This window comes from Macrobrachium rosenbergii, chromosome 26 (genome assembly GCF_040412425.1).
Source record: "Macrobrachium rosenbergii isolate ZJJX-2024 chromosome 26, ASM4041242v1, whole genome shotgun sequence".
In the NCBI taxonomy this organism is placed as follows: Eukaryota; Metazoa; Arthropoda; class Malacostraca; order Decapoda; family Palaemonidae; genus Macrobrachium; species Macrobrachium rosenbergii.
In genome coordinates, this window is record NC_089766.1 from 6,778,807 (window position 1) to 6,798,507 (window position 19,701).

At 35.2% G+C, this 19,701-nt stretch overlaps 1 protein-coding gene and 1 long non-coding RNA gene across 2 annotated transcripts in view; one reads left to right on the forward strand and one right to left on the reverse strand.

The window, feature by feature from the left end:
- Positions 1 to 15,367, forward strand: part of LOC136852974 (uncharacterized) — a 115,125-nt gene extending 99,758 nt beyond the window's left edge. Inside the window, exon 3 of the long non-coding RNA XR_010857290.1 lies at positions 14,622 to 15,367. This is a non-coding gene — a long non-coding RNA (uncharacterized lncRNA). The remainder of the gene's footprint in view (positions 1 to 14,621) is intronic.
- LOC136852973 (uncharacterized) overlaps positions 1 to 19,701 on the reverse strand; it is a 74,114-nt gene that overhangs the window by 25,285 nt on the left and 29,128 nt on the right.

The following is a 19,701-nucleotide window of genomic DNA, read 5'->3' on the forward strand; positions in this document are numbered from 1 at the left end:
TTTCATGGGCAGCGGCTCCTACAGCATTATACCGAGACCACCGAAAGATAGATCTATTTTCGATGGCCTTGATTATACGCTGTAGCGGCTGTACAGAAAGCTCGATTGCGCCGAAGAAAGTTCGGCGCATTTCTTACTCGTTTATCGTTTGGTTTTAACCATACATTTTACCTTTGGGTGTATGGTTTAATCCATGCACCCTTATTCTTAAGGCTGTTTGGTTTTATATATATATTTTCCCGGGAGCTATTTGGTTTTAACCATTCGTTATCAAGCGTGCTTCCCTGTCACTCGGCTCCCGTTGGTTAATCTATCATATACCTACATAACTTTTAATATAATATATTTTAAGTTGTCTGAGGATTTTGTCAAACCAAAGCATTGAATTTCTATACCTTGTTCTTAGTCATCTTTATTTTCTTTGTTCTTTATCATTAAGAAAAATTTAACATTTTTATCCCCCTGTTTTCCTTGGTTAATATCTAAACACTTTCCTTGTGTTTAATCCTTTAATTTCCCTTTGATTACAGCTAAAGGTCTAAATTCCTTACTTATCTGTAAACTATATTATGCTGTTCGTTGTGGTTCATGGTAATCGCTAAGATGGCTCAGTATTTATATATTTAAAATGAAGAAGAATAAATAAAATAAGACAAGATTCTACGAGGTTCTTCTGTAAAGCCTCGATCACCTAGAAAATATCTACCTTTCATATGTAGCCTCCCCGGTTATTCAGCGCTTTTATTCTCGTACTTTCCCTAGATCCCTAGATCTAGGGATTTATTTAGGGATTTCCTCACTTTTTTTTTTGTGGTTTCCCCTGTAGTGGCCGTTGTTTTAAAGTCTTCTTCTGCTTTATAATACTTGAAATCTAGAGACGCTGTGGCTCCCTGACTTATGATAAGTATATACTTTTTCTGTATTCTTTTAGTAGTAGTTGTAATTTCTAACCCTCTATTGTGCACACACACGCGTATATATTTATATATATGTATATATATATATATATATATATATATATATATATATATATATATATATATATATATGTGTGTGTGTGTGTGTGTGTGTGTGTGTGTGTGTGCGCGCGTGCGTGTGTGTAATATTTATTCCTATTACTGTGTACGTTTTCCTCATGACTCGAACCCATGATTTATCGGTAATTATTAACGATCTCCAAATTTTGTCAAATGAAAACCGATATTTGGGATCTAAATACTAATCCACGCGACCGTCAATGCTAGCCTTTAAATCCCCCTTAATCCAAGAGATTTCTTTCAGAGGGAGGATTTCAAGACCCCACCCACCTAACCCTTCACTACACAACACCAACCCACCCAAGCCCACCTCAACCCACCTCACCGCATCCCACCCCACCACTCTAACACCCCACCTGGCCGCACCTTACTCTACCCAACCCCACCATACCTCCACCTCAATCCACCCCACCCCTATCCCCACTCTACTACAATCCACCCCACCCAACCTCAGCTCACCCTACCCCACCCACTTCAACTCACCCCACCCAACCCCACCCCACCCCACCCCACCCCTCTTCACTCCATTGCACCCCACCCCACCCTTTCTTCACTCCATTGCACCCCACCCCCACCCCTCTTCACTCCACCACACCCAACCGCACCCAGCTCCATCCCACCTCACCCCGCCCCACCCAACCTCACCTCACCCAACCCAACCCCACCTACAGTATAAGGTCTTCTGGACTACGGCGACCAAAGATTAAAAGAGAAGAACGTAACGTTCTGGATCGTTCCTACCTTTTAGGAACGTCATAAATTGCTCAGTAAACAACGGCTTTCAACAAGGCCTTCTCGCCTTTATTGCGCAGCGTTGTTTTTTTATTTTTTTATTTTTTGCGGCGATGTTAGCAGCATTAGAGCTTTATTCAAGTGTATGTTGTTGTTGCTTTTGTACATACATGCGTTTTATGTAAACTAATATATATATATATATATATATATATATATATATATATATATATATATATATATATATATATATATATATATATATATATATATATATATATATATATATATATATATTTTGTTTCATAAACTGTAATTTAACTTGTTTTGTTCATTTATTTAATTTTCATTAAAATTTATTAAATGGTGCAGGTATTACCGTAATTTCCGCACACTGTTTCGTTTTTAGTTTTCTGTCAAAGAAAACTATTATAGATTGCTATTTGTCTGTCCGTCCGCACTTTTTCTGTCCGCCCTCAGATCTTAAAAACCATTGAGGCTAGAGGGCTGCAAATTGGTGTGTTGATCATCTACCCTCCAATTATCATACATACCAAATTGCAGCCCTCTAGCCTCGGTAGTTTCTAATTATTGAAGGTTAAAGTTAGCCATGATCGTACTTCTGGCACCGCTATAAGTACCAACAACACAAGCCACTACCGGACCGTGGCTGAGCTTCATTGGCCGCGGCTAAGAGTTTCATGAGCCGTGGCTGAGGCCATCACTGGACCATGGCTGAGTTTCATGGGCCGCGGCTAAGAGTTTCATGGGCCGTGGCTGAAAGTTTCAAACAGCGTTATACGCATTTTTTTTACTTGTTTAAACTGATCTAAAATTTTTCATATCTCATTAATAAAAGTTCATAAGATCTTGATTTTGATGGCTGTCCAATTCTAATTTCAGTCGCATTTTTCCAAACAAATTTTGGTAATGAATTGTTTGTTTTCAAGGTTTTAATTTTCCAGTGTAAGTTTAATGACTGTACCCAAAGTTCTTGCGCCAATATCGTATTTTTATGTCGGTACCCATTTTAAGATAATTGCTGTTCATGTGTGTGTGTGTGTGTGTGTGTGTGTGTGTGTGTGTATGTATGTGTTTACAGACAATCCCTAGTGCTTTTGTAATCTTTTATCATTTGAATAAATCTCCATTTTGAAAGCTGTTCGTTGTTCGACAAATTTTTTTTTGTTTTATATCAAAATGATTTAGCAGTTTCTTGCGAGAGTACTTATTCACAAACAACGCCGTGTTTTTGTTAAAATCTTTATTATTTGAATCAGTTTCTCTGTAGAAAGCTGATCATTGCTAAACAATTCTCCTTTTATTTTTATTTTGACTCTTCATTAGTCCAGTTTCTCCATAGGAGGCCGCTTACTGTTAAGTAATTTTGTTTTTCTTTTTTACGTTCCTTTAGCCCACTTTCTCCATAGAAAGCTGCTCACTCTTAGTAATTTTCTTTTTATTTTTACCTTCTATTAGCCCACTTTCTCCATAGAAAGCTGCTCGCTCTTAGTAATTTTCTTTTCTTTTTACTTTCCATTAGGCCACTTTCTCCATAGGAAGCTGCTCACTGTTAAGTGATTTTCTTTTTATTTTTACTTTCTATTAGCCCACTTTCTCCATATAAAGCTGCCAACATGTAAATAATTTTCTTTTTCTTTTTACTTTCCACTAGCCCACTTTCTCCTTATAAAGCTGCCAGCAGTTAAGCAATTTCCTTTCTCTTTTTACTTTCCATTAGCCCACTTTCTCCATAGAAAGCTGCCAACAGTTAGGTGATTTTCTTTTTATTTTTACTTTCTATTACCCATATGGTTCGGCAGTTTCTTGTGTGAAAATTGCCGTGGGATTCGGGCGATGAAAAACTGCTCGCCAGTTGCCAATTTTTGGTCCGTTTTTTCGCTTGGACGCGACCAGCACACGTTTGACAGTTGAACTGTTCTCGTCAACGCTGCTCCCTTTGTTGCAGAATTGTTTATTTTTTGTTTTCTGCAATTCTCACTTTTCAGTAATTGACGTTACGTAGGGTTGACAGTTTGGTATATACGTACATGTATATGTATGTATTTATATATATGTATATATATATGTGTATATGTGTATGTATATAAAGTGTACTGTATATATATGTATATACTATATATACATTATATATATATAACACACTCATACATTACACTATTACATTAATTAATTAGGGAATATTTCTTGCACGCAGTTCTGGGAATTGCCGTATTGATGTTTACATGGAATAATAATAATAATAATAATAATAATAATAATAATAATAATAATAATAATAATAATAATAATAATAACGCTTTTACTTCTTTACTTAGCAAATGAAACCAATACCTACCACAACCTTTCTGAGCTCAGCGTCAGTTGAGAGAGAGAGAGAGAGAGAGAGAGAGAGAGAGAGAGAGAGAGAGAGAGAGAGAATGAAAAAGGATTAGCGATTCAGACTCTAAATGGAGATAACCCTTTTATCCTTTCATACCTGGATAGAGAAAGTAGCGAGATTCAGACTTCAACAAACTATATCGAAGCTTTCCATGCAAGGAGTGGATGACTTTCAAGAACATTTTGGGTCTTGAGGAGAAAATCGAAGGCAATAAATAAACTCTCCCGACTTAGGAGGAGCCATGTTTGAGGGGTCGTAAAGGAGTCGTTTTCTCTGACAATGGACTTGGGGAAACCATTTAGTTGGTTGGAGGTACACGAGTGACGTCAACAGATACTACGCGTTCGAGAGTAATATAATGCTCTTGCTCGTATACAAGTACTCTCTCTCTCTCTCTCTCTCTCAAAACTGACGCAGTTATCAGGTATGCTCGTGCAATTACCCACCCCCTTCTCTCTCTCTCTCTCTGTCTGTCTCAACTGACGCAGTTATCAGGTATGCTTGTGCAATTACCCCCCCATCTCTCTCTCTCTCTCTCAAAACTGACACAGTTATCAGGTATGCTCGTGCCATTACCCCCCATCTCTCTCTCTCTCTCAACTGACACAGTTATCAAGTATGCTCTTACTCGTATAATTACCTCTCTCTCTCTCTCAATTGACTCAGTTATCAAGTATGCTCCTACTCGTACAATTACCGCCCCCCCTCTCTCTCTCTCTCTCATAAACAGCTACACATTCCCAAGTAGTAACGAACCTGGTGCGAGTACCCTCTCTCTCTCAACTGACACAGTTATCAAGTACGAATTTATCACCCCAAATGAAAATCAAAAGAAAACTACAGAACAAGGACACACGATCACTGAACACGGCTGGAGCTATCGATGTCTGTTAGCACTGCGTGGAGACTCAGAAGAGAGAGAGAGAGAGAGAGAGAGAGAGAGAGAGAGAGAGAGAGAGAGAGAGAGAGAGAGCGGCCGGCTGGTTGAATCTAATTGTTGGCCTCCTAAGTTGATTGCGGTTATTGAATTGAAGGTAGGACTAACGGCAGGGTGATTATTTAAGCTCGTTAGGCGCCTAAGCAATATGGCCTGTTAGTAGGCCGAGATGGAAGGTGATTCTTAAGAGATTCTTACGTCTGTGTCGTCTAATTCTCCCGGAATGGCGTTATGCCCTCCCGAAGAATTTTGTCTTTGTTTCTCGTTTCTTTTTTCCATTTTTGTTTTACTTTCTGTTACCGAATGGTTTTAGGAGGAGCTATATTTTACGTAGTTCGCTCCATTTATTGCGTGAATGAATGAGCTTTCATGTAGATTTGATGATGATTCTGTCTGCGTTCTTTGAGGTGAATTCTGTGCGACTGGATACGGGAGCCTTGCAAACATCGTTTATTATTATTATTATTATTATTATTATTATTATTATTAGGAGGAGGATGTTTACTTACTTCTAAGTGCATAAATATATTAATTTATAATAGAATTTTTCTTTGCTTATCATTTTTTACACAACGCATTTTGTGTGAAGACCCCCTGTCTTTAACATATTTGAACTAAATATTGATTAATATTTTACAACATTCTTAATATCTTAAAGAATGTTGTAAAATATAAATATCTTTAAACTATTTAACAACCTACAAGTGTGTTAGCAAATCAAAATCTACAACTTCCAGTCATATTGTAGAAATGTTTTCGAGAAATATCTGTCATTATTTGGACATGACAAGAGCATATACAGTGATTATGAGCCCTGATACACTGATTGTACGTAGTAATTTTACTCCGGAGTCGAACTGTATATAAAATTAATCACAGCCTTAAATTTAGCCAGTTCCAGCATCTCGGATTTTCTGCTGTTTTCCACCTCACGGGGTGCACTGTAGGCATTACTAAGGTTCTTTGCAGCGTCCCTTCGGCCCCTAGCTGCAGCTCCTTTCATTCCCTTTACTGTACCTCCCTTCATATTATCTTTCTTCCTTCTACCTCTCCACCCTCCCCAAACAATTATTTCATAGTGCAACTGCGAGGTTTTCCTCCTGTTACATCTCTCAAACCAACTTACTGTCAATTTCCTTCCCAGCGCTGAATGACCTCATATGTCCCAGTTGCTTGGCTTATGTCCTAAGCTCTGTATTCCATGAATGACCTCATAGGTCCCAGTTGCTTGGCCTTTGGCCTAAACTCTATATTCCATTCCATTCCATTGTGCTGTTTTTAGTCACAAATTATTGATGTCCTTTATAGAATTAGGCGAGCCTCTCGAAGCCTCTTTGCCAAATGAGTCTTGCACATTGTTTACGTAATGCGACCAAAAGTCTGATTGCGAAAGTTGAAAATGATGCTGTTTCTTTGAATATTTACATGAAATTGCATTTTTTTAAACAGGCTCCTAACAGGAACTTGCAATTTGCATTTACATTACTTGTATGTGTCCATCATGGACGCGTCCTCATTCTCACTGATGTATGTACCGTGTAATATCTCTGTTAATTACGGTATGCTTCGATGTGTAAACTTTAAATGGAAAAGAAATGTAAGATGTAAATGTGAAATATATAAACAAAAGTATTATCCTAGAGCAGGGCCGTCCAACCCCATGCCCGTGGGCCGAAAGTGGCCCGTTTGATTTTGAAAGTGGCCCGCTAGAGAAAAATAAGTAAAAGTATATTTCTCTTTTTCATATCATAAAAATTTCTTATTCCAAAATTCTGAGTAAAAAAAAATCATATATATATATATATATATATATATGTGTATACTGTATATATATATATATATATATATATATATATATATATATATATATATGTATTATATATAAAAATATATATATATATATATATATATATATATATATATATATATATATATATATATATATATATATATATATATATATATATATATATATATACATACATATACACACAGGTGGGCCACATGACTTTTGTTTTTCAAGGGTGGCCCTCAGACTAAACAACTTGGACGGCCCTGTCCTAGAGAGTAAGATGGGAGTAAATGACAAATTTGCATTTGGGGTGGCAGGGACGTGCCCTAGAGAGAATCAGGATTTTGGTGTACAAACGTTAAAAGGAAAAGAATATGTAAGATATAAATACATAACCTGTAAACCAAAGTATATCCTTGAGATGACCACGGGTTAAATGACAAATAGAAATGGGGTGGGGTGGCAGGAACGTGTAGAGAGAATCAGAATTAATAACTAAGATGTGCGAACAAAGGGGACAGAGAAATGACGAGAGGGATAAAAATATGAACTTAATTGGTTGGCAGGATGAAATCATGTCAGTTTTTCATCGATGAGAATTTCTGTTCTTAGAAAAGCTTTGTTGTTTTTTATTTTATTTAAGGAATGGAGTCGGTCCTTTCCTCTTCTGCTGTTTTGATGTATATGTATGTATGCATGTATATTTAAATATATATGTATTTATATATATATATATAGATATATATATATATATATATATATATATATATATATATATATATATATATATAATACGCATACAAACTTATAACTCTTATGTCAAGAGGAATGTGCTCTCACACAAACAAGCTAATTTACATATTCATATTCTATTTACACGCGTGAGAGAGACGAGTGAAAACGACGCTCTGCGTAGTTGGGATTTAAAAAAAAAGTTCATTTACTGTTTTTTTTTTTTTTAACATAAATCATGACCAAAAGTTTTGACGCCGAGCGGTTAATGAAGTAATGGATTTTTCGAGTCTCTTTTATATCGAGTGCTGTCTGGATTAACGAGTTCATCATGGGAACGCTTTTGTGATACAATGTACTTTCCCATGTATATACATATATATATATATATATATATATATATATATATATATATATATATATATATATATATATATATATATATATATCTGTACATATATAAAATAATATAAATATATCTGTACATATATAAAATGTATAAATATCAATGTACATTTTCCTGTTCAAATAATATATATGTATATATATATACATATATATATACACTGTGGTCATTAATTATTTAGAAATAACAGGCTAACACCGTCTGGAAAAGATGAAGTTTTCACTGAAGTCGATGTATGAAAGAGTTTTGCTAGTATGGAAATGCTGTTGTCACTTTTGCATTATTTTTCTGAACTATTTTTAACTTTATTTTCCAGTACTGTTTTTGCAATTTTGCAGCATTGTCTACTTTTACTTTTCCCGTTGCTTTGTTTTTGTTTACTATTTGTTTGTTTTCTTTTGCTTTGTTTTCCAGAGAATAAATCACTTATGAATATTAGGCAGAGAGAAAATAAATCACTTATAAATGTTAGGCAGAAAGAAAATAAATCACTCATAAATATTAGGCAGAAAGAAAATAAATCACTTTTGAATATTAGGTAGAAAGAAAACAAATGACTCATAAAAATTAAGCAGAAAGAAAATAAATAACTTTTGAATATGGGTAGAAAGAAAATAAATCATTTATAAATATTTAACAGAAAGAAAATAAATCACTTATGAATATTAGGTAGAAAGAAATTAAATCACTTTATACATGTTAGGCAGAAAAAAATAAATCGCTTATAAATATTAGGCAGAAAGAAAATATATCATTTATAAATATTAAGCAGAAAAAATAATAAAAATATTAAGCACTTATAAATATTAAGCAGAAAGAAAATACGTCAATTGAAAGAAAATAAACCACTCATAAATATTAAGTAAATCACTTATAAATATTAAGCAGGAAGAAAATAAATATAAATATTAAGCTTAAAAAATAAATCGCTAAAAAGAAAATAAATCACTCATAAATATTAAGCAGGAAGAAAATAAATCACTTATAAATATTAAGCAGAAAGAAAATGAATCACTTATAAATATTAAGCAGAAAGAAAATACGCCAATTGAAAGAAAATAAACCACTCATAAATATTAAGCAGGAAGAAAATAAATAACTCATAAATATTAGGCAGAAAGAAAATAAATCACTTATAAATATTAGGCAGAAAGAAAATGAATCACTTATAAATATTAAGCAGGAAGAAAATAAATCACTTAAAAGAAAACAAATCACTCAGAAATATTAAGCAGGAAGAAAATAAATCGCTAAAAAGAAAATACATCACTTATAAATATTAAGCAGGAAGAAAATAAATCACTTAAAAGAAAACAAAACACTCATAAATATTAAGCAGGAAGAAAATAAATCACTCATAAATATTAGGCAGAGAGGAAATGAATCACTAACAACACTGTACACGTCAAGGCCACACCAACCAAACCTCGAAGACTGTATTTATATTTCAAAAGCTCGTGTCACGAATGGACGAACAGAGAAATGAGAAATGAAGCATAAAATCCGCTCGCTCTCTCCCCCTCATAGACTTTTCTACGTCGAGGACAGCAGGAGAATCTGGAGAGCAGGAGCAAATCCGTCATAAAAATGTCGTCGGCTCCTTTGTTTACGTTTCTCCACAAAATTCCTCTTCTTTTTTTCCCCCCCAAGAGAGGCTTTGTAATAATATTTTATTTTCCGTAGTTTTTATTTTATTAATTCTTTTGCCTCCGGGAGCTTTGTGGGTCATGTATATTCCCAGGGCGCTTGGTAATTTATTTTCTTTTCTGTAGTTTTGTTTTATTTGTTTTTCTTCAAGAGTTTTGTCGGTCCATGCACACACACACACACATATATATATATATTCTTAACGAATGTATGTAAATGATTTAAATTCTTCTCTTTTTTTTCCCGTGAAGCTTGGTAATATTTTTTTTCCTGTAGTTTTATTTTATTTATATTTTCATCAAGGGTTTTGTGGGTCATGGTATATTCTTGGTGAATATATAAATGGGATTTATATAATATTTTTTAAATTTTTTTGTCAGCATAATCTGGAGTTGCTAAAAACAGTTAATGTTTATTTTAGTGTTGTGATATAATATTGGCCCTTTGGAAATAAGCGAGTTCTGATATTTTTCAGATTTCCTATCTATAATCTATAATCTGTGAAAGTAAGTAGTAATGATATTTTTTATATTCTTTCCCGGTGATGGTTTTGGAAAATTTCTCTGCAATTTATTCTTTCTAAAATTTAATGAATACTAATTTATTACTTTACATATTTTCTCTCGTAATAATCCCTTATTACTGAAATTGTGTGCTAAAATTACCTTTAATTTTTTAAAATAAGGGATATAATATATTGAGTCATATTTTCTAGTTGAGTATGTTTTGTATGCTATATTTACTTAAATGAACAACTTGCGTTTAAATAATTAAAATAATAGTATACCCCTTTTAGCTTTCTGAAAACAAAACTATTGTGCCTGCTTTGTCTGTCCGTATGCACGTTTTTTGTCTGCCCTCAGACCTTAAAAACTTCTGAGGCTAGAGGGCTGCAAATTGGTATGTTGATCGTCCACCCTCCAATCACCAAACATGCCAAATTGCAGCCCTCTAGCCTCAATAGTTTTGATTTTATTAGGGTTAAAGTTAGCCATAATCGTGCGTCTGGCAACGATATAGGCCAGGCCACAACAAGGATTGGTTAAAGTTTCATAGACCGTGGCTCATATAGCATTATACCGAAACCACCGAAAGATAGATCTGTTTTCGGTGGCCTTGATTATACGGTTTAGCGGCTGTACAGAAAACTCGATTGCGCCGAAGAAACTTCGGTTTAATTTTTACTTGTCTTAGATTTTACTGGAATTTAATTTTGATTATCACGTTACTCTTATCTTGTTCGTTTCTTCGTTCATGCGTTTGTAAAAAAAAAAAAAGTACTTAGCATTTTATTATTATTTTACTACTCGTCATAATGTTACAAGAGTTTCATATCAAATTTGAATGATTTTTTTCATTATTTTGAATTATCTTTTTTTTTTTTTACATTATTTGTTTTTTACAATTACTACCATCCTCACTCCCAAATAATTACCTCACACTCACACGCCCTAACCTCTCCTCCTCCTCCTCCTCCTCCTCATCCTCCTCCTCCTCCTCCACCCGCTACTTTCCTCCTCCTCCTCCCGTTACTTTCGTCCTCATGCGCCAGCAAAGAAGCGTTTTTACGAGCTCGCTTTTTTTATTTTATTTTTCTTCTTTCATTTGTGGTTTTAATCCTTTTAAACCTGAGGTCTTCTCCTCTTTGAGCTCGGCTTCTTTGTTTGTGTGTGTATGTATATATGTATATATATATATATATATATATATATATATATATATATATTATAAACTTATATACATATATATGTATATATAAATAAACTATATATATAAACTACAGTATATATATTGTATATAAATATATATATATATATATATATATATATATATATATATATAAAAACTTTATATATTCATATAAACAATATATATATATATATATATATATATATATATATATATATAACTATATTAATTTAGTTATTTATATCCTCTTCCTTTAAGGCAGGTCCTATTTTTAGAAAAGTCGATGAAACATTTTGGGGAAACTTGAAAGAAGAAATCGCGTTTGTGTGTGTTTTTTTTTTTTCTTTTATCCTCCCTTTGTGAGGAAGGTCGTTTGTTGTTCCTCACCCTTTGAATATCTCGATGCTTCATCGGAAATGGATTGGAACGAATTCGGAATGTTGAAAAGAATGCTCGTGTGCCGTAGATTAACTGGAGCGCAGGTACTTTCGTTTGTTTACATTTATGCTTTATTAATTTTCTTATTATTTCTTTATGCATATATATGTATATATATTATATATATATATATATATATATATATGTACCCCATAGACTTGATACTAATTAGTTTTAAACTTTTATTATTTTTTATTTCGATAGGTGTATAAATTACATACCGAAGAGTCGATACCAGTACTTATTTTTCTCGATGAGAGAGTGGATGAAGTCACTGTCCCACTTTTAAGTGGGGAATAGGTTCGAGTTCATGTGGATATGAGTTTTTCTCAAGGTTAATTGTCACATGAAATATATATATATATATATATATATATATATATATATATATATATATATATATATATATATTTATATACATATATATGTTATTCATATATCTTAACAATATATGTGTATATGTATGTATATGCGTATATATACATAATATATAAATAAATAAATAAAGATAAATAATATAAATAAATATATAAATATATGTATATATATATAATTTATATATATATATATATATAATATATATATATATATATATATATATATATATATATATATATATATATATATATATATATATATATATATATATATATATATATATATAATGTAGAATCTTCGAGAAGCTAAGAGGGCATTGTGGCTATTATATATGTATATATATATCTATATATATATACTTTATATAGATATATACATATACAAATCAATATTTCTTTAAATACAACCAAACACAAAAACCGCCAATTCAAATAGTTATAAAAACACATACATTTCCAAACTTGCAATACCTAATCACATCATAAAAATCACGGTTACTTTTTAAAACTGTAACAGACATTTTTTGAACTGAGTGACCAAAAAATCATATATCCTGGGGAGTGAAATAGGCCACAAAATCTGGGTCTTCAGATCCACGTTCCCGGAAAACCACATTGAACAGAGTCGCTTTCCCGTGAGAATCTACCCTTTTCCACACTCGCTACATATACGGGCGGTCAGGGTATAATCGACTTGAGAAGAATTTTTATTATTATTATTATTATTATTATTCTTATTGGTGATGTTTCTTTGGTGATGTTTATGTCCGTATTATTATTATTATTATTATTATTATTATTATTATTATTATTATTATTATTATTAAGAGATTCACAATTTCGTGAAAAACAGTCTATGTAATAAAAAGACATTTACATAGTAATATATTTACTATATAATTGTGGATTTTTACATAGATTATTATTATTATTATATTATCATTGTTTTTACACTTTCTCTTAGCGATGTTTGTTTATATCCGTCTCATTACAATTATTATTATCATTATTATTATTGCCCTTGGCAAAGTTTGTTTATATTATTATTATTATTATTATTATTATTATTATGTTAAATAAAAATCCTCCATAATTGAAAAAGGAGAGGAAAGATCTCAACCATCACTATAACAAACACCATATCACCATCCTTTCGTTAAAAGGAAACAGTCCATAAACATGTAAATATTAACCCTCCCCCCTATACATGCAAACACATCCAGCGTGTATATATAAACATACATCGGCCCGGTGCATCCAGACGACAGTTCACGTGAATTACAGACAGTCCCATTTGCATACAAACATGCACCATACATAAATAAACCAGGTTCATATGCATACAAAGCTGTCATTATGCATACGAAGCTGTTATTATGCATACGAAGCTGTTGTTATGCATAACGAAGTTGTGTACCGTACTTGGTTCGCCTCCATGCAGAGTCTCTCTCTCTCTCTCTGATCTGTTACAAACGGCCGTTTTTGGGCGACTTTTACCGTTCCTTAATCTCTGTGGGACGTTTGTATCTGAAAGTCGCGATGGGCCATTTGTAGGTCTTGCTTTATATAGTCTTTTTTTATATTGCTGTTTTATGTATATTCTTCTTTCCATTTGTACTGTTTACGAGGAATCGAAATGGGTGCTTTCTGAGATCCCGTTCTTCTGCTGTTTCACTTTGCTTTCAAGCAAAAAGAAAAAAAAAAATTGCCCTTTTGAAAATTCGTATTTTTTTTTTTTTTTTGATAGAGCATCCGGTACGACGTTCCGTCAGAATTGCTTTATTCTGTACTCAGCAATAAAAATTCTTATAAATGCTGTAGCATTTGTGTCAAATACTCGAGCAGTACAGAGATTTCTTTAATGGCGCATTTGATTTCGTATATTTTATGATTGTCATCAATTGTTCGTTTTTTAGTTTTCAGTAAAAGAAAACTGTTGAGATGGACATTTTTCTGTCCGCCCTCAGATCTCAAAAACTACTGAGGCTAGAGGGCTGCAAATTGCTATGTTGATCATCCACCCTCCAATCATCAAACATACAAAATTGCAGCCCTCTAGCCTCAGTTCTTTTATTCTATTTAAGGCTAAAGTTAGCCATGATCGTGAGTCTGGCACCGCTGTAGGTGCCAACAAAACAGGCCACCACCGGACCTTGGGTGAAAGTTTCATGGGCCGCGGATGACAGTTTCATACAGCATTATACGCTGTACAGAAAACTCGATTGCGCTGAAGAAACTTCGGCGCAATTGTTACTTGTATAAGTAATACAACGCAGTTGGATTTTACAGCACAAGTAATCATTCTGAATGAGAGTTACCGTATATTATACACAACTGTATCTAGATTAAAAAAAAGGTTTGCAATTCAAAGCCCAGTAGGGTTGCCAGTAAGATGGCCTCTTTTTTTTATTTATTTTTTTTTTATTCCAGGCCACAATAAAACTAGAAGACTTTGAGGGTAGGAGAAGGGGAAGGAAGACGTTCCTCTAGATATGAAGGGAGAAAGGCCATAACTTCCTGGAGGAAACATCTGTGTCTTCGAAGCGAATGTCATATCAAAGGAGGATACCAGTTATGATATTTTTATTAGTATTTTTTTAAAACTCATCTACTTAAGACTATCATTATCAGTAAGAATTAGGTCATACCTTGGCCCAATGTTTGAATTTTTAAAGTTCATTTCCTGGTGAAATTTTGATTTGGACCCATATTTAGATTTGTAAATCACTTTTCTTCATAAAATTTTGATTGATCTTGGATCCATATTTGAATTTGTAAATCTCTCTTCTTGAAATTTTGATTTATCGTGGACCCATATTTGGATTTGTAAATCTCTCTTCTTCTTAAAATTTTGATTCACCTTGGATCCATATTTCTCTGATTTTGACTGATGTCATATATTGGACTTGTTGATGGACCAGCAACGGTAATTAAATCTGAATTGCTTTGGAAGATCCCAAAGGAAGAGAGATTGGTGAGTGTTTTGTAATTCCAGAAAACGCTTTGAACAATCTCGGCTGCGTCGCATAATTCTTCAGTGTCAATTGCATACACAGTACACACTCAATCTCAGAAGGTTGAATTACCATCGTTTTGTGGGTCGTTCTCTCTCTCTCTCTCTCTCGCTCACCAGACTTGGTATTTTAGCTTACTCTCTACGTACTTCTTGTCCTGCCCTTCTCAACCCTTAGGCTTTTATTTTTAAAATATGATGAGTAGTTTTTAGTTTTCTGTAAAGGAAAACTATTGTGCTGGCTTTGTCTGTCTGTCCATCCACACTTTTTTTAGTCCGCACGTCTTCTGTCCGCCCTCAGATCTTAAAAACTACTGAGACTAGACGACTGCAAATTGGTATGTTGATCATCCACCCTCCAAGCACCAAAACATACAAAATTGCAGCCCTCCAGCCTCGGTAGTTTTTATTTTATTTAAGGTTAAAGTTAGCCATGATCGTGCCTCTGGCAACGACTTAGGATAGACCACCACCTGGCCGTGGTTAAAGTTTCACAGGCCGCGGCTCATACAACATTATACCGAGACCACCGAAAGATAGATCTATTTTCGGTGGCCTTGATTATAAGCTGTAGCGGCTGTACAGAAAACTCGATTGCGCCGAAGAAACTTTGGCGCATTTTTCACTATTTTTCTTCTATATTTATGACGTCTTCCATAACACACTACCCACATCACATCAAACACAGGTTCTGCTGTAATAATTTTGTTTCTCTCAAATACAATTAGATTCTAGTCCAGTTGCTGACGTCCACACAGAGTGCTATTAGTCTTATCATGCTCTTATATAACCTCAACTTGGTGGTTCTTGTTGCCAAACTCATCGCGATGAGGAGAAAACTGTATCAGCAACTATCCCAAGTAGCAATTCTGTAGTACATCTTTTCCATCTTATTCCTGGGTGTTAGTATACATAAAATTTTTTTATTTTAATTTATTCAATATTTTCCTAAATTTCTTTTGAATATTCTGTTGCATGGGCTGTCTTATTTAAATGTTCTCGACTTTCCATTAATTCAGCTGTGTCTTTCGCTCGAAAAGCGCCGCCGTCGTAAACGGTTAGCCATGGAATTCTTTGCTTATGTGGTTGATGTTGTCTGAATCGTTCGCAAAGAATAAGTTGACGTGAAGTCTCCATAGCTGAATCCCATCTCCTTCTTCCTTGATCTTCTCTCTCGTATTTCCCCATTTTAGCTCACATCTCGCTTTCTGTATAACAATATCAGACTGAGCACTGTAGTCATTATTTAAGGGTCTTTGCATTGTGCCTTCGGCCCCTAGCTGCAACCCCTTTCGTTCCTTTAACCGTACCTCCTTTCATATTTTCTAATTCCATCTTACTTTCCTCAACCCTCTCCTAACAATTGATTCATAGTGCAACTGCTTTGAGGTTTTCCTCCTGTTACACCTTTCAAACCTTTTATACTGTCAATTTCCGTTTCAGCGCTGAATGACTTCATTGATCCAAGTGCTGGGCCTTTGGCCTAAATTCTATATTCAATTCGATTCAACAATATCTAAAAGGTTTGTAAATTTAGTTGGCGAGATGAAATTTCTGCCGGGGACCATTTCTGAAAGTTTAAGGTGATAAAATGGCATTTGGGATCTGGTGATATGATGCCACCTCTGATATGTAATTTTTTTTTCTTTGTCTTTTTGAGTGTTCCAACTTCTTTCTCTTACTTTCAGCCGTTCAGGAAGAGATGTAATTTTACTTTATTGGTAAGTTCGCTTTATTCACTTCTCTCTATACGTTTTGGCTTTGTTCCCGTTCCGGGAAGAGTTTTATTGGCTGTTATTTAGGGAATGTAAATGTTGAATGTAAGCGAGAGAGAGAGAGAGAGAGAGAGAGAGAGAGAGAGAGAGAGAGAGAGAGAGAGAGAGAGAGAGAGAAACCTTATGATATAACAACCTATTGGTTATTATTTAGTGAACACAATGCTTTAGTGCAAGAAACTATGAGAGAGAGAGAGAGAGAGAGAGAGAGAGAGACAACATATTGAGTGAACATAATGATTTAGTGAAAGAAAGATGAGAGAGAGAGAGAGAGAGAGATTCAGTCTTAAGAGTAACCATTTGAAATAACAACATATTGGTGGTTGTTTAGTGAACACAATGCTTTAGTCAAGAAACTATGAGAGAAGAAACTAAGAGAGAGAGAGAAGAGTAACCATTTGAAATATCAACATATTGGTGGTTGTATAGCGAATACAAAGGTCTGCTGCAAGAAACTAAGAGAGAGAGAGAGAGAGAGAGAGAGAGAGAGAGAGAGAGAGAGAGAGAGTCAGTCTAACGGTAACCTACTGAAGCGTTACGCATCGCTTCGCGTGTAGTCATACGGAAGGAACAGAAAGGCCATTATAAAAGAAATTGTCAAAAATATAAGAGTCATTGACTGGCGTCTTGAGATTCCGACCTACTCCTGAGAGATCACAAAAGCTAACTTTCGAGAAACATCAGACATAGAATAGGTCATAAACTTTAGAAAGTTTAGCTATTAATCGAAGCCAAAACTATAAAAGAAAAAAGAAATCACGAGGCCTCAGCCAAGTTGGTGAACGAGAGGCTCGATAAGAAGATAGTTTAGGTAAAGCTTGCATTATCATCTCCCGCCCTGCGAGGATATGTGATTTTTGCTTTACCAAGCGATAAGGGATAAGGATATACACACCATTTGGAACTTATCTGTGATAATTATGGTTTAAATGAAAAAAAATAGTACCCTTTCTCTTAAATTTCCTCCCTCGTGGCGGGGCCAGTGCCGTCAGTGCATCTCAGTTGGGTCACTGTCGACATTGCTAAACGGTATCTGGAATGTTCCTACGACCCCAAGCTGCACCAACAAAAAATGTTTAGTATTTTACCCACTTTCGTTATTCAATCTTGCTGTCCAACCACTCTAACTCCCTCTTTTCATTGTCATAAGCGCTGAATGGCCGAAAGTACCCCAGTGTTTGACTAGATTATTATTATTATTATTATTATTCAGGTGATGAACCCCATTCATGTGGAACAACCCCACAGGGCCCGTTGACTTGAAATCCACACTTACGAAGAATATGGAATTCACTTGAAAGAAGTAACAGAAGATAATAGGAAATACAGAAAGAAGAGAACAGTTATTAGAAAATGAAATAAATTAATAAAAAAGTCGATAACACTTAAGGAGATTATAAGAAGTACAAGGAGAATTGCTTCAGAGTAGTAATGCATTGCATCTTCGCTTCAACTTTTGAAGTTCCAATTGCACAACATCCTCAGGGAGACTGTTCCACAGTCCAACGGTGTGAGGCATAAAGGACAAGTGGAAAGCCCAGATCTCATAAAAACAAATCAAATCTTAATTTTTTCATAAAAAATAAACAGATAACAGTGACACTTCCTGTTACAGCCGCTGCCCAAATCACCTAGACCGGTGACACTTACTGTTACAGCCGTTCCCCAAATCAGCTCGACTGGTGACACTTCCCGTTACAGCCATTCCCCAAATCAACTTGACCGGTGACACTTCCTGCTACAGCCATTCCCCAAATCAACTTGACGGTGACACTTCCTGTTACAACTGTTCCCCAAATCAGCTCGACTGGTGGCACTTTATGTTACAGCCGTTGCCCAAATCAACTCGCCTGGTGACATTTCATGTTACAGCTGTTCCCCAAATGAACTCGGCCGGTGACACTTCCTGTTACAGCCGTTCCCTAAATGAACTCGACCAATGACACTTCCTGTTACAGCCGTTCCCCAAATGAACTCGCCCGGTGACACTTCCTGTTCCAGCCGTTCCCCAAGTGAACTCGACCGGTGACACTTCCTGTTACAGCCGTTCCCCAAATGAACTCGACCGGTGACACTTCCTCTTACAGCCGTTGCCCAAATGAACTCGACCAGTGACACTTCCTGTTAAAGCCGTTCCCCAAATCAGCTCAACCATTCACACTTCCTGTTACAGCCGTTCCCCAAATCAACTCGACCGGTGACACTTCCTGTTACAGCCGTTCCCCAAGTCAACTCGACCGGTGACACTTCCTCTTACAGCCGTTCCCCAAATCAACTCGACTGGTGACTTCCTGTTACAGCTGTTCCCCAAATCAACTCGACTGGTGACACTTCCTGTTACAGCTGTTCCTCATATCAACTCGACCGGTGACACTTCCTGTTACAGCCGTTCCCCAAATGAACTTGATCGGTGACACTCCCGACCATTCTCCAAATCAACTCGACCGGTGACACTTCCCATTACAGCCGTTCCCCATATCAACTTGACTGGTGACACTTCCTGTTACAGCCGTTCCAACTCGACCAGTGACACTTCCTGTTACATCCATTCCCAAATCAACTCGACTGGTGACACTTCCTGTTACAGCTGTTCCCCAAATCAACTCGACTGGTGACACTTCCTGTTACAGCTGTTCCTCATATCAACTCGACCGGTGACACTTCCTGTTACAGCCGTTCCCCAAATGAACTTGATCGGTGACACTTCCCGTTACAGCCATTC